Genomic DNA, 13,111 nt, shown 5'->3' on the forward strand with positions numbered 1-13,111 from the left:
TGGTGCCCAATGCACTGTGAAGACTCTCCCAGAATTTGGATACAAATTTGGAGTCTCGATCAGAAACAATGGACTTAGGTACCCCGTGAAGCCTGACTACTTCCTTCATATACAAGGGAACCAAATCTGAAGCTGAATTTGTGGTCTTCATGGGAATAAAATGTGCAGACTTAGTCAAGCGATCCACTACCACCCATACAACATCCCTGCCCCGAGGGGAACGAGGTAGACCCACCACAAAATCCATGGTGATATGCTCCCATTTCCACTCTGGAATTTCTAATGGCTTCAGTAAACCTGCCGGCCGCTTATGCTCGGCCTTCACGCGTTGACATACTTCACAGGCGGCCACATACTTAGAAACATCAACCTTCATCCGCTTCCACCAGAAGTTTTGCTTCAAATCTCGGTACATCTTGGTTTCGCCAGGGTGAACGGTGTAAGGCGTTTTATGAGCTTCTCTCAAGATATCCATCTTCACCTCTGATTTCTGAGGCACACAAAGACGGCCCCTGAAACGAACCAAATCATTCTCATAAATGGCAAACTCCCACGGTTTACCATCACCAACCCTCTTTCGAGCTTCCTGCAATAGACGATCCTGCTGCTGAGCCGCACGCACTCTCTCCATGAGGGAGGATTGAATAAGCATCCGAGTCTCCTCGCTAGCGGTGCCGACATAACACAAAGCGATCCCCAAACGGTCCAGATCAGCGATAAATGGCAAGGCCACTTTTGGAACCCCGGACCTGCTAAGGGCATCAGCCACTACATTAGCCTTCCCCGGGTGATAATGAATGGACAAATCATAATCTTTAATCAATTCAAGCCATCGACGCTGCCTCAAATTCAGCTCCTTCTGAGTAAAAATATACTTGAGACTTTTATGATCGGTGTAAATGTCACAAGCCTTGCCATAAAGATAATGCCTCCACGACTTTAGAGCAAAAACCACCGCGGCCAATTCAAGATCATGAGTTGGGTAATTCCCCTCATGCTTTCTCAACTGCCTTGAGCCATAAGCAATCACTCTGCCTTCCTGCATCAACACACAACCAAGACCAATACGCGAAGCATCCATATAAACTGTGAAACGCTTACCGCTCTCAGGCAAAGCTAGGATAGGGGCGTCCACCAACTTGCTCTTCAATGTCTGATAACTGACCTCGCAATCGCTAGACCAGATGAAGAGAACACCCTTCTCCAAGAGTCTAGTCAGAGGCTTATCAATGCTGGAAAAATTTGGTATGAAGCGTCGATAATATCCAGCGAGCCCCAAGAAACTTCGGATTTCAGAGACACTAGAGGGTCTCTTCCACTCCACCACAGCCGCAACATTCTTGGGATCAACCGCAATGCCCTGTTGATTAATCACGTGTCTCAGGAAAGCCACTTCGGACAGCCAAAAGGCACACTTCTTCAACTTGCCATAGAACTGATTCTTCCTTAGGGCACCCAGAACGAGACGGAGATGCTGCTCATGCTCGGCCTCGGTCTTTGAATAAATCAGAATATCATCCAGGAACACGACCACAAAGTCATCCAGGAATTCATGCAACATCCTATTCATTGCTTCCATAAAAGCAGCAGAGGCATTAGTTAAGCCAAAAGACATGACTATGAACTCATAATGCCCATACCTGGTGCAACAAGCGGTCTTCTCAATATCCTCCTCATGAATCCTTAATTGATGATAACCCGAGTTCAAATCAATTTTGGAGAACACCTGGGCACCCCTCAACTGTTCAAAGAGGACCTCAATACGGGGGAGCGGATATTTATTCTTGATTGTCACTTGATTCAAAGCGCGATAATCCACACATAGCCGCTTGCTTTTATCCTTCTTCTCAACAAACAATACTGGGGAAGCCCATGGAGACCTACTAGGCCTAATGAAACCCTTAGCCAGCAGATCATCCAATTGCCGCTTCAACTCAACCTGCTCCTTTGGGGCCATTCGATACGGGGCCTTATGAATAGGCTGTGTACCCTGAATCAGCTTAATCTCAAAAGTTGCATCGCGCTCCGGAGGAATGCCTAGAAGCTCTGCCGGAAACACGTCAGCAAAGTCACACACCACCCGGATGTCCTGCACCCGCAAGGCAGCCTCACCCTCCACCACCATCGAGAAAAAGATCCCCGACTTCTTTGACCGGCGATCTAGAAGCAATTGCGCCAGCAAGGATAACGTGAACTTTGGGGAACTTCCCAAGAATACCACCTCCTTACCCAACGGCGCCTGCAATAACACTGTCTTCCAAAAACAGGATATAACTGCGCGATACTGGGATAACCAATCCATACCCAAGATAACATCGAATGCCCCCAAGGAAATCACCACCAGATTGGCCGAAAAGACCTCATCAGCAAGAATGACGGAACACCCCTGACAAACTGAACAGCTACTAATGGAGCCATTAGCAGAACTAACCAAAATTGGGTGACCCAACCTCTGCACCGAAAGACCAGCCCGCGACACAAAATCCTCCGAAACAAATGAATAGCTAGCGCCAGAGTCAAAAAGAGCATGGGCCGCAAACGAATCAACTGAAATCGTACCTGTCACCACGTCTCCTTGCTCTCTGCCATCCGCAGCGGGTAGCACATAAGCTCCAAAAATACCCGTAGAAGAGGAAGCTCCCGGAGTGAAATTAACAGAAGAACCCCACTGAGCCGCCAGGTAGGGCTGGGCATTCGGTTTTTTTCTAAACTTCGGTTCGGTTTTTTGGTTTTAAAAAAGTTCGGTTTTTCAAACATTAGAAACCGTTCGGTTTTCTAGAAAATGAAAAACCGAGAAGTTCGGTTTCGGTTTTTTACTTCGGTTTTTCGGTAAAAACCGAATACCGAACTTATAATCAAGACAATACATACAACAAGTTTACATGATAGATTACATATAATTTTAAAAAGTAAAAATTATATAGGTACAAATATTTAGATATACATCATACATCACATACAAATAAGTGAATAACAATTTAATTGTATCACACAATTAATTCACATAATCGAATAGTCAAATTTGAGAATTGATAAAGTTTGGTATTTGGTTTTTTCGGTTCGGTATACGGTGAAAACCGATTACGATACCGAAAACCGAACTTCTTAGATACAAAAACCGAAACCGAACCGAACTACCAAAAAAACCGAAATTTCGGTTCGGTTCGGTACGGTTCGGTTCGGTTTTCGGTTTATGGTAAAAATGTGCCCACCCCTACCGCCAGGTGAGGCAGACGCGGAGCTCCAAACTGAGACGGCATAGGAGTAGACGGTGCAGGAGTAGGCGCGGCCAGATACTGAGGAAAACCCTGCATCGACACAAACTAAGAAGTCCGAGGCACATAAAGCTGCTGCGGAGGAAGAGGAACTGAAAACTGCTGCTCAGCACTTGACATCATGTTGATAGTGCCCTGAGAAGAGGAGGAAGTCACCGGCTCCCATCTGAGCTTCCCATTAGGATTCCTTCTACACACCACATCCTTGTGGTCCTGACTGCAGATAGAACACCTGCCACTCCACTGGCACTCTGCACGACGATGCGCATCACCACAGCGGAAACACACCAGCCCCAGCCCAGGCTTAGGAACAGCCCGAAACCTCTGAGTACTTCCTCCCGAAGTACCCGAGTCAGAGGATTTTCCACGAAAAGGATGGTGGCGCTGATGCTGAGACTTGCCCCTCTTGTGGGCTGGACCTCCCGTGTTGCCCCTCCTCGCGTCCTAGCCATGAGGCGGATCAACACCCGAAGACTTCTGCGACTCCATGGTATACTGGTGTTGCATCTCCACACCCAGTGCCTGCTCCACCGTAGTATGGAAGTCCACCAATGGAAAGGCTCCCAGTGCATGCGTGATAGAAGGTTTCAGACCCTGACGGAACTGACTCGCCTTCTCCATCTCATTATAAGCCACATGAGGGACAAAGCGGACCATCTTGTTGAAGCCCACCTCATACTCTGTGACAGACTTCTTCTCCTACTTGTAGGACTGCAAGTCAATCTTCATTTTCTCCAGGAAGGTGACCGGGTAGAATCTCCTTTCAAACTGTCTGATGAAGACATCCCAAGACAGGACTCCTGGTGATGAGGAGTGCGCTGCCTGCACGCCTCTCCACCAAATTTGAGCCTCTCCCTTCAGCAGCTGTGTGCCAAAGCGAACCCGATCTCCATACACAATCTCGAAGACATTCATCTTATCATCCACATAAGTCAGCCAAACTGCCGCCTCCACTAGAGTACCACTGCCATCAAAAGAATCCAACTTCATGCCCATCCACTGCATTAGAGAAAGACCACTGACTGGAAGAGGCACCTCGGCCCCGCCACCTGGAGCAGCACCCGTAGGGACAACGCCCCCAGGCACTCCTCCACCACCAGCACCTTGAGCAGCACCCACAGGGGCAACAGGAATAGCTTGCCTCAGAATGGCCAACTCCTGCTGCATGGCCTGCATCGCAGCTAACATCGCCGCCGGACTCATCGAGTCCCCACTAGGAACTTGCGGACTACCCCGAGCCTTACGAGGCGGCATAGATGCAGCCACAGGGGTGAGAATAATAAGTAAATAATATTGGCATAGCATTTCTTCAGATAATGTCAAACTAGCACAGACAATAACATAACATATCAATAGTAAAGCAGAAATCCCATTCTACATGTGCAGTGTGTCAATTTATTATTACTTGCTAGGACCTACAGCCTATTCCTTTGATACCAACTGTAACACCCCCACTGGTCCCACACATTGGATGTTACCAAATACCCTTCCCACTAAACTTATGCAACACAAGAAATGGAATAGAGAGAGAAAGTATTGCAAAATCCGGCAGCACCTCCCTTGAAAGAAGCATAACAGGGGGAAAAACATGGAGTTCATACAGGATATAAAAGACAGATAATTCATGTAGTAGAATCTAAATGCAAAAGTGGTGAAACACATTCATGACCAAATAAAAGGATAGGTAACTCAGCCCACCCAAAAATAGCTCAACCACCATGAAAAGCTAGAACATATTAATTCCCTAGACTTGACCCTCTCTGATTAACAACATTATTAAGCAGTGGTTCCTTTATTAAAGGTGTAGTGGTCGTGCCGCTACATCCCTCTTTTCCCAGAGCAGAAATCAGGTGCCTGCATTAAACAATGCAAGAGTGAGATGACACATCTCAGCAAGTAAACAGAGCAAACCACAATTGGACAATGTAAACCAACTGTGCTTAAACAACCACGTAGTTCAAAACTTTCTTCTTGAATAATAATTTGCAGCAAGTACGCAAGTAACTAATTTCTTAAAGCCAAGAAGAATCACAATGTAAAAATCCACACTATCCACATCCACATAATAAATTCCACACCTCTCCCATGAATGCACATGGCTACAGATGCAGTAATGACTTCTGCCTTCATATCTCTGAGGATATGAAGCTGCATCATACCCCTTCTCGGGCAACATATGATGGTCAATGTACCGGTACGGTCGGACCATAAGATCATGACGAACTTCCATGCAATGAATAATGAATGCATTATGCATGACAACAACATGAGCTCTTCCCAAATAAAATGTGCTAGACATATACTTCCACCCATTCCGCATAATAACCACTTGAGTAACATGATCAAACCACAAACTCAACATGTGTAATCAATAAAACACGAATATCTTCAAATGATGGTACTCAATTAAAAATATGAATACAAACACAATAGCACAACATAATCAAGTATAAGACTCTTCATTCGACAGACGGAATAACCATCACTGTTTTACTTGCCTTCACCGGAAGTTTGGGCAAATCCCTAAGTACGATCCGGAAGTCCACCACATGTTTTTGACACCCAACTTAGTGCACCAAATCCACATAATAAGCCTAAAAAACAACGCCGCACCTACGCGCAGTCTCAAACCCCGCCGCGGGTAACAATTCTCCCCACACCCACCAAACTGCAGCGGCGCTGCTTAACAATTCCATAACTTTAAAATTAAGACAGCAGTGATGACAAACAAAAACTCCAGTGACAACTACATAAAATTCCCCATAAGTTTTGTATACAATTTATGATTAAATTCCAACATCTAACTACCCCAAAACGGTCCACAAGATAAACCCTGCAATCTGTTTTTTCTCTTTTGGGCAGCGACATACTCGGATTCAAACAGCGATAACTTTTAAAATATAATTCCGAATCAAGCGCATAAGTACTTGTTGGAAAGGTAAGAAAAAGGCCTACATGATTCTCATACTGATTAACACTAATTTCTCACGGAAAAACCCAGAAACTGCTAATACTGCTGCTGTTCGTCCACCTAAAAATCTGTTTTTTTTGGACAGCCACATATCCGGATTCAAACGGTGATATCTTTTAATTTATAACTCCAAATTGAGCGCATAAATACTCGTTGGAAAGGTATGCCAAAGTTATACATGATTCCCAAACTGATTCCCATTAATTTCCCACGAAAAATGCCCAGAAACCACTAATACTGCTACTGTTCGTCCCCCCCTAAAATTCTGGACATCCCTTCTACCAAATCGCATATGCAACATCTAATCAAATGGATTGCAGCACAAATGAACAAGAGATAAACACAAAATCACCTTGGATTCTTCCCTTTCTCCTTCCTTCTTCCTCCCTCCAAACTCCAATTGAGATCGCCACACGACGGAGAGGGGGCGGCGGCTAGGGTTTAGGGTGGTGTGGCTGCAATGGTTTGAGGGAGGAAGAAATGGGAGGGGGGCTGCGGCCAATGGTGTGGGGGAAATGGGGAAGGGAGGCTGCACAAGGAGAGGGGGGTTAGGGGAAGGGCGGCTAGGGTTAAGGGGAGATTAGTGGGCCGGATAGAGGTTCACGTCCCAATTCGCCTACGCGACAGCTCCCGACCCCGTCTCAAGCATCTAACCAAAGAAATTCCACTATCCTACTGGTGAATGTTTTTCTTCCAAAATTTCCAAATCCCCAAAGCGCATCAACCGAATGAAAAAAAAACAAAAACAACAAAAAAAGAATAACCTCCAACTTCTCTTCTTTGCGAACCGGGTATCACAGGCTTGCCTCAAAATGGCCAACTCCTGGCCTGCATCGTGGCTAACATTGCCGCCGAACTCGTAGAATCCCCACTATGATCTTGCGGCCTGCCACGAGCCCTTCGAGGCAGCATAACTGCAGCCACAAGAGTAAATAAATAAATAAATAAATAAATAAATAAAAGCACAACTTCAACTTCAAGTAAATCAAACAAGCACAAACAATTCATAATATAGCAATATTAAAGCAAGCAACCCATCCTATATGTGCAGTGTGTCAATTTATCACCATTTTCTTGCTAGGACCTACAGCCTATCGCTCTGATACCAACTGTAACACCCCAAAGTCCCCAAACACTCTGGGTGTCACCAAAATTACCCTTCCCACAAACTGCTATAAAAAATTTCGGCAGTGTTGGGGGCCTTCCTCTTCCGAAGGTCCTCAAAAACATGACTGAGAGCACCTAGAGGGGGGGGGGGTGAATAGGTGATCCTGTGAAAACTTAAACTTACAGCCACAAAAACTTGTTAAGTGTTAGCACAATAATTGCCAAGTGGCTAGAGAGAAGTCACAACAACACAATACCACAAGAGATCAAACACAGAGATGACACAGTGGTTTATCCCGTGGTTCGGCCAAGACCAACGCTTGCCTACTCCACGTTGTGGCGTCCCAACGGACGAGGGTTGCAATCAACCCCTCTCAAGTGGTCCAAAGACCAACTTGAATACCACGGTGTTTTGCTTTGCCTTTCAATAACCGTTTGCGAGGAATCTCCACAACTTGGAGCCTCTCGCCCTTACACTTAAGATTCACAAAGAAATATGGAGTAAGGAAGAAACTAGCAACGCACACAAGACTCAAAATCAGAGCAACAACACGCACACAAGTCGCAACAAGAGCTCGCAACACAACTCCCCTGAGTTCACAACTCAACAAGAGCTCTAGATGCTATCACAATGAACCAAATGCGTGGAATTGATGTCTTGGTGCTTAGTAATGTTGTAGGAATGCTTGGTGTTCTCCTCCATGCGCCTAGGGGTCCCTTTTATAGCCCCAAGGCAGCTAGGAGCCGTTGAGAACAAATCCAGAAGGCCATCCTTGCCTTCTGTCGTCGGGTGCACCGGACAGTCCGGTGCACACCGGACACTGTCCGGTGCCCGATTCCCTTCCTTAAATGGCGAAGCCGACCGTTGCAGATGCGGGAGCCGTTGGCGCACCGGACATGTCTGGTGCACACCGGACAGTCCGGTGCCCCCTTCTGACCGTTGGCTCGGCCACGTGTCCCGCGCAGATCGCGCGGCCGACCGTTGGCCCGGCCGACCGTTGGCTCACCGGACAGTCCGGTGCACACCGGACAGTCCGGTGAATTTTAGCCGTACGTCGCCAGTCAATTCCCGAGAGCGGCCAGTTCGCCCGAGGCAGCCTGGCGCACCGGACACTGTCCGGTGCACCACCGGACAGTCCGGTGCACCACCGGACAGTCCGGTGCCCCAGACCGAAACAGCCTCTTGGCTGTACACAGCCAACTCTTCTCTTATCCTCTTCTTCCTGTTTTTGATACTTAGACAAGTATATTAGTACACAAAACCAATGTACTAAGACTTAGAAACATACCTTTGCTCTAGATTTGCATTTTGTTCATCCATGAGCATAGATTCACATTTAATCACTTGTGTTGGCACTCAATCACCAAAATACTTAGAAATGGCCCAAGGGCACATTTCCCTTTCAATCTCCCCCTTTTTGGTGATTTATGCCAACACAACATAAAGCCACTAGAACAAGTGCAAAATTACTTCAAATAAAACTCAAATTTATTTTGATTCAATTTTGGCATATATGGATCATCCTTTGCCACCACTTGGTTTGTTTTTGCAAATCAAACTCAAATCTCTATCTCTAAGTCAAACACACATGTTGAAGCATAAATAGAGTCATTCCAAAAGAGATTGATCAAAAATTTCAAAAACTCCCCCTATTTCCCATAATCAAACACTTCTCCCCACAAGAGGCCAACTTTTGACAAAAGAGACAATGCAAGAGTTTTGACAAAACAAAAAGCTCTATTTGACTATTTTCAAAATTTCTCAAGTGGTAGCTGATCCATTTATTGCTTTGGCCTTTATTTTCTCCCCCTTTGGCATTAAGCACCAAAACGGGATCAATCTTGGCCCTATAACCCCATTGCCTCACCAAAGTCTTCAATTAAGATCAAATGGCAATAAGAGTTTATGAGATGAACTTGGAATAAGTTACCCTCTCATCGGAGTGCAGTGGAAGTCTTTCATGGTCCAAGTCCACCTTTTCCCTTTCAATCCTCCTTCGAGACTAAATTATCAAACTCGAACACATGGTTAGTCTCAAAGGGTCAAGTTGTAACACATCTCCCCCTAAACATGTGCAACACTTTGCAACGGACTTGTGAGGTCCAGGGAGTGTTTGTACAACTTGAGCACCACAATAAGCAACAAAATGCAGAAGGAACATGATCATAAGTATAAACACAAGTATGCTATAATTCAATCCAAGTTCCGCGAATCTAAGACATTTAGCTCACTACGCAACCTGCAAAAGGTCTTCTCATCTAGAGGCTTGGTAAAGATATCGGCTAGCTGGTTCTCGGTGCTAACATGAAACACTTCGATATCTCCCTTTTGCTGGTGGTCTCTCAAAAAGTGATGCCGGATGTCTATGTGCTTTGTGCGGCTGTGCTCAACAGGATTCTCCGCCATGCGGATAGCACTCTCATTATCACATAGGAGTGGGACTTTGCTCAGATTGTAGCCAAAGTCCCGGAGGGTTTGCCTCATCCAAAGCAGTTGCGCGCAACACTGTCCTGCGGCAACGTACTCGGCCTCAGCGGTGGATAGGGCAACGGAAGTTTGTTTCTTAGAGTTCCACGACACCAGGGACCTTCCTAAGAATTGGCACGTCCCCGATGTACTCTTCCTATCGACCTTACATCCAGCATAGTCGGAATCTGAGTATCCAACCAAGTCAAAGGTAGACCCCTTTGGATACCAGAGCCCGAAGCAAGGCGTAGCAACCAAATATCTAAGAATTCGCTTCACCGCCACTAAGTGACACTCCTTAGGATCGGATTGAAATCTAGCACACATGCATACGCTAAGCATAATATCCGGTCTACTAGCACATAAATAAAGTAAAGACCCTATCATTGACCGGTATGCTTTTTGATCAACGGACTTACCTCCTTTGTTGAGGTCGGTGTGTCCGTCGGTCCCCATCGGAGTCTTTGCGGGCTTGGCGTCCTTCATCCCAAACCGCTTCAGCAAGTCTTGCGTGTACTTTGTTTGGGAGATGAAGGTGCCGTCCTTGAGTTGCTTCACTTGAAACCCAAGGAAGTAGTTCAACTCGCCCATCATTGACATCTCGAATTTCTGCGTCATCACCCTGCTAAACTCTTCACAAGACTTTTGGTTAGTAGAACCAAATATTATGTCATCGACATAAATTTGGCACACAAACAAATCACCATCACATGTCTTAGTGAACAGAGTTGGATCGGCTTTCCCAACCTTGAAAGCATTAGCAAGTAAAAAGTTTCTAAGGCATTCATACCATGCTCTTGGGGCTTGCTTAAGTCCATAGAGCGCCTTAGAGAGCTTACACACGTGGTCGGGGTACCGTTCATCCTCGAAGCCAGGGGTTGCTCCACGTACACCTCCTCCTTGATTGGCCCGTTGAGAAAAGTGCTCTTCACATCCATTTGGTACAACCTGAAAGAATGGTGAGCGGCATATGCTAGCAAGATACGAATTGATTCTAGCCTAGCCACAGGAGCAAACGTCTCCTCAAAGTCCAAACCTGCGACTTGGGCATAACCTTTTGCCACAAGTCGAGCCTTGTTCCTCGTCACCACCCCGTGCTCGTCCTGTTTGTTGCGGAACACCCACTTGGTTCCCACAACATTTTGCTTGGGACGAGGCACCAGTGTCCAAACTTCATTGCGCTTGAAGTTGTTGAGTTCCTCCTGCATGGCCAATACCCAATCCGGATCTAGCAAGGCCTCCTCTACCCTGAAAGGCTCAATAGAAGAGACAAAAGAGTAATGCTCACAAAAATTAACTAATCGAGATCGAGTAGTTACTCCCTTGCTAATGTCACCCAAAATTTGGTCGACGGGATGATCCCTTTGAATCACCGCTCGAACTTGGGTTGGAGGTGCCGGTTGCGCTTCTTCCTCCATTACTTGATCATCTTGTGCTCCCCCTTGATCGCACGCCTCCTTTTGATGAACCTGTTCATCGTCTTGAGTTGGGGGATGCACCGTTGTTGAGGAAGAAGGTTGATCTCGTTCATCTTGTTCCTGTGGCCGCACTACTCCAATCGCCATGGTTCGTATAGCGGCCGTCGGAACATCTTCTTCATCTACATCATCACAATCAACAACTTGCTCTCTTGGAGAGCCATTAGTCTCATCAAATACAACGTCGCTAGAGACTTCAACCAAACCCGATGATTTGTTGAAGACTCTATACGCCTTTGTATTTGAGTCATATCCTAACAAAAACCCTTCTACAGCTTTGGGAGCAAATTTAGAATTTCTACCTTTCTTTACTAGAATGTAGCACTTGCTCCCAAATACACGAAAGTAAGATACATTGGGTTTGTTACCGGTTAGTAGCTCATACGAAGTCTTCTTGAGGAGGCGATGAAGGTAGACCCTGTTGATGGCGTGGCAAGCCGTGTTCACGGCTTCCGACCAGAAACACTCGGGGGTCTTGAATTCTCCAAGCATCGTCCTCGCCATATCGATTAGCGTCCTGTTCTTCCTCTCTACCACACCATTTTGCTGTGGTGTGTAGGGAGCGGAGAACTCGTGCTTGATCCCTTCCTCCTCAAGGAACTCCTCCACTTGAAGATTCTTGAACTCGGACCCGTTGTCGCTCCTTATCTTCTTCACCTTGAGCTCAAACTCATTTTGAGCTCTCCTTAGGAAGCGCTTGAGGGTCCCTTGGGTTTCAGACTTATCCTGCAAAAAGAACACCCAAGTGAAGCGGGAAAAGTCATCAACAATAACTAGACCATACTTACTTCCCCCTATGCTTAGATAGGCGACGGGTCCGAAGAGGTCCATATGCAGCATCTCCAGGGGTCTTGAAGTGGTCATCACATTCTTGCTGTGATGCGCTCCTCCCACCTGTTTACCTGCTTGACAAGCTGCACAAGGTCTATCTTTTTCGAATTGTACGTTAGTCAAACCTATCACGTGTTCTCCCTTTAGAAGCTTGTGAAGGTTCTTCATCCCCACATGTGCTAAGCGGCGATGCCACAGCCAACCCATGCTAGTCTTAGCAATTAAGCATGCATCTAGACCGGCCTCTTCTTTTGCAAAATCAACTAAGTAGAGCTTGTCGTCTAATACACCCTTAAAAGCTAGTGAACCATCACTTCTTCTAAAGACAGACACATCTACATTTGTAAATAGACATTTATATCCCATATGACATAATTGACTAACAGATAGCAAATTATATCCAAGACTCTCCACTAAAAACACATTAGAGATAGAATGCTCATTGGAGATTGCAATTTTACCTAGCCCTTTTACCTTGCCTTGATTCCCACCACCGAATATAATTGAATCTTGGGAATCCTTATTCTTGACGTAGGAGGTGAACATCTTCTTCTCCCCCGTCATATGGTTTGTGCATCCACTGTCGATAATCCAGCTTGAACCCCCGGATGCATAAACCTGCAAGGCAAATTTAGGCTTGGGACTTAGGTACCCAACTCTTGTTGGGTCCTACAAGGTTAGTCACAATTGTCTTAGGGACCCAAATGCAAGTTTTATCACCCTTGCATTTTGCCCCTAATTTCCTAGCAATCACCTTTCTATCCTTTCTACAAATTGCAAAGGAAGCATTCAAAGCATGATATATTGTAGAAGGTTCATTTACTTTCCTAGGAACATTAACAACATTTCTCCTAGGCATATTATGAACAACATTTCTTCTACCAACATTTCTATCATGCACATAAGAAGAGCTAGAAGCAAACATGGCATGAGAATCAAAAGCATTATATGCATTACAACTCCTATAAGCATTTCTAGGTTG

The sequence above is a fragment of the Zea mays genome, chromosome 4, assembly GCF_902167145.1.
Source record: "Zea mays cultivar B73 chromosome 4, Zm-B73-REFERENCE-NAM-5.0, whole genome shotgun sequence".
Taxonomy (NCBI): Eukaryota; Viridiplantae; Streptophyta; class Magnoliopsida; order Poales; family Poaceae; genus Zea; species Zea mays.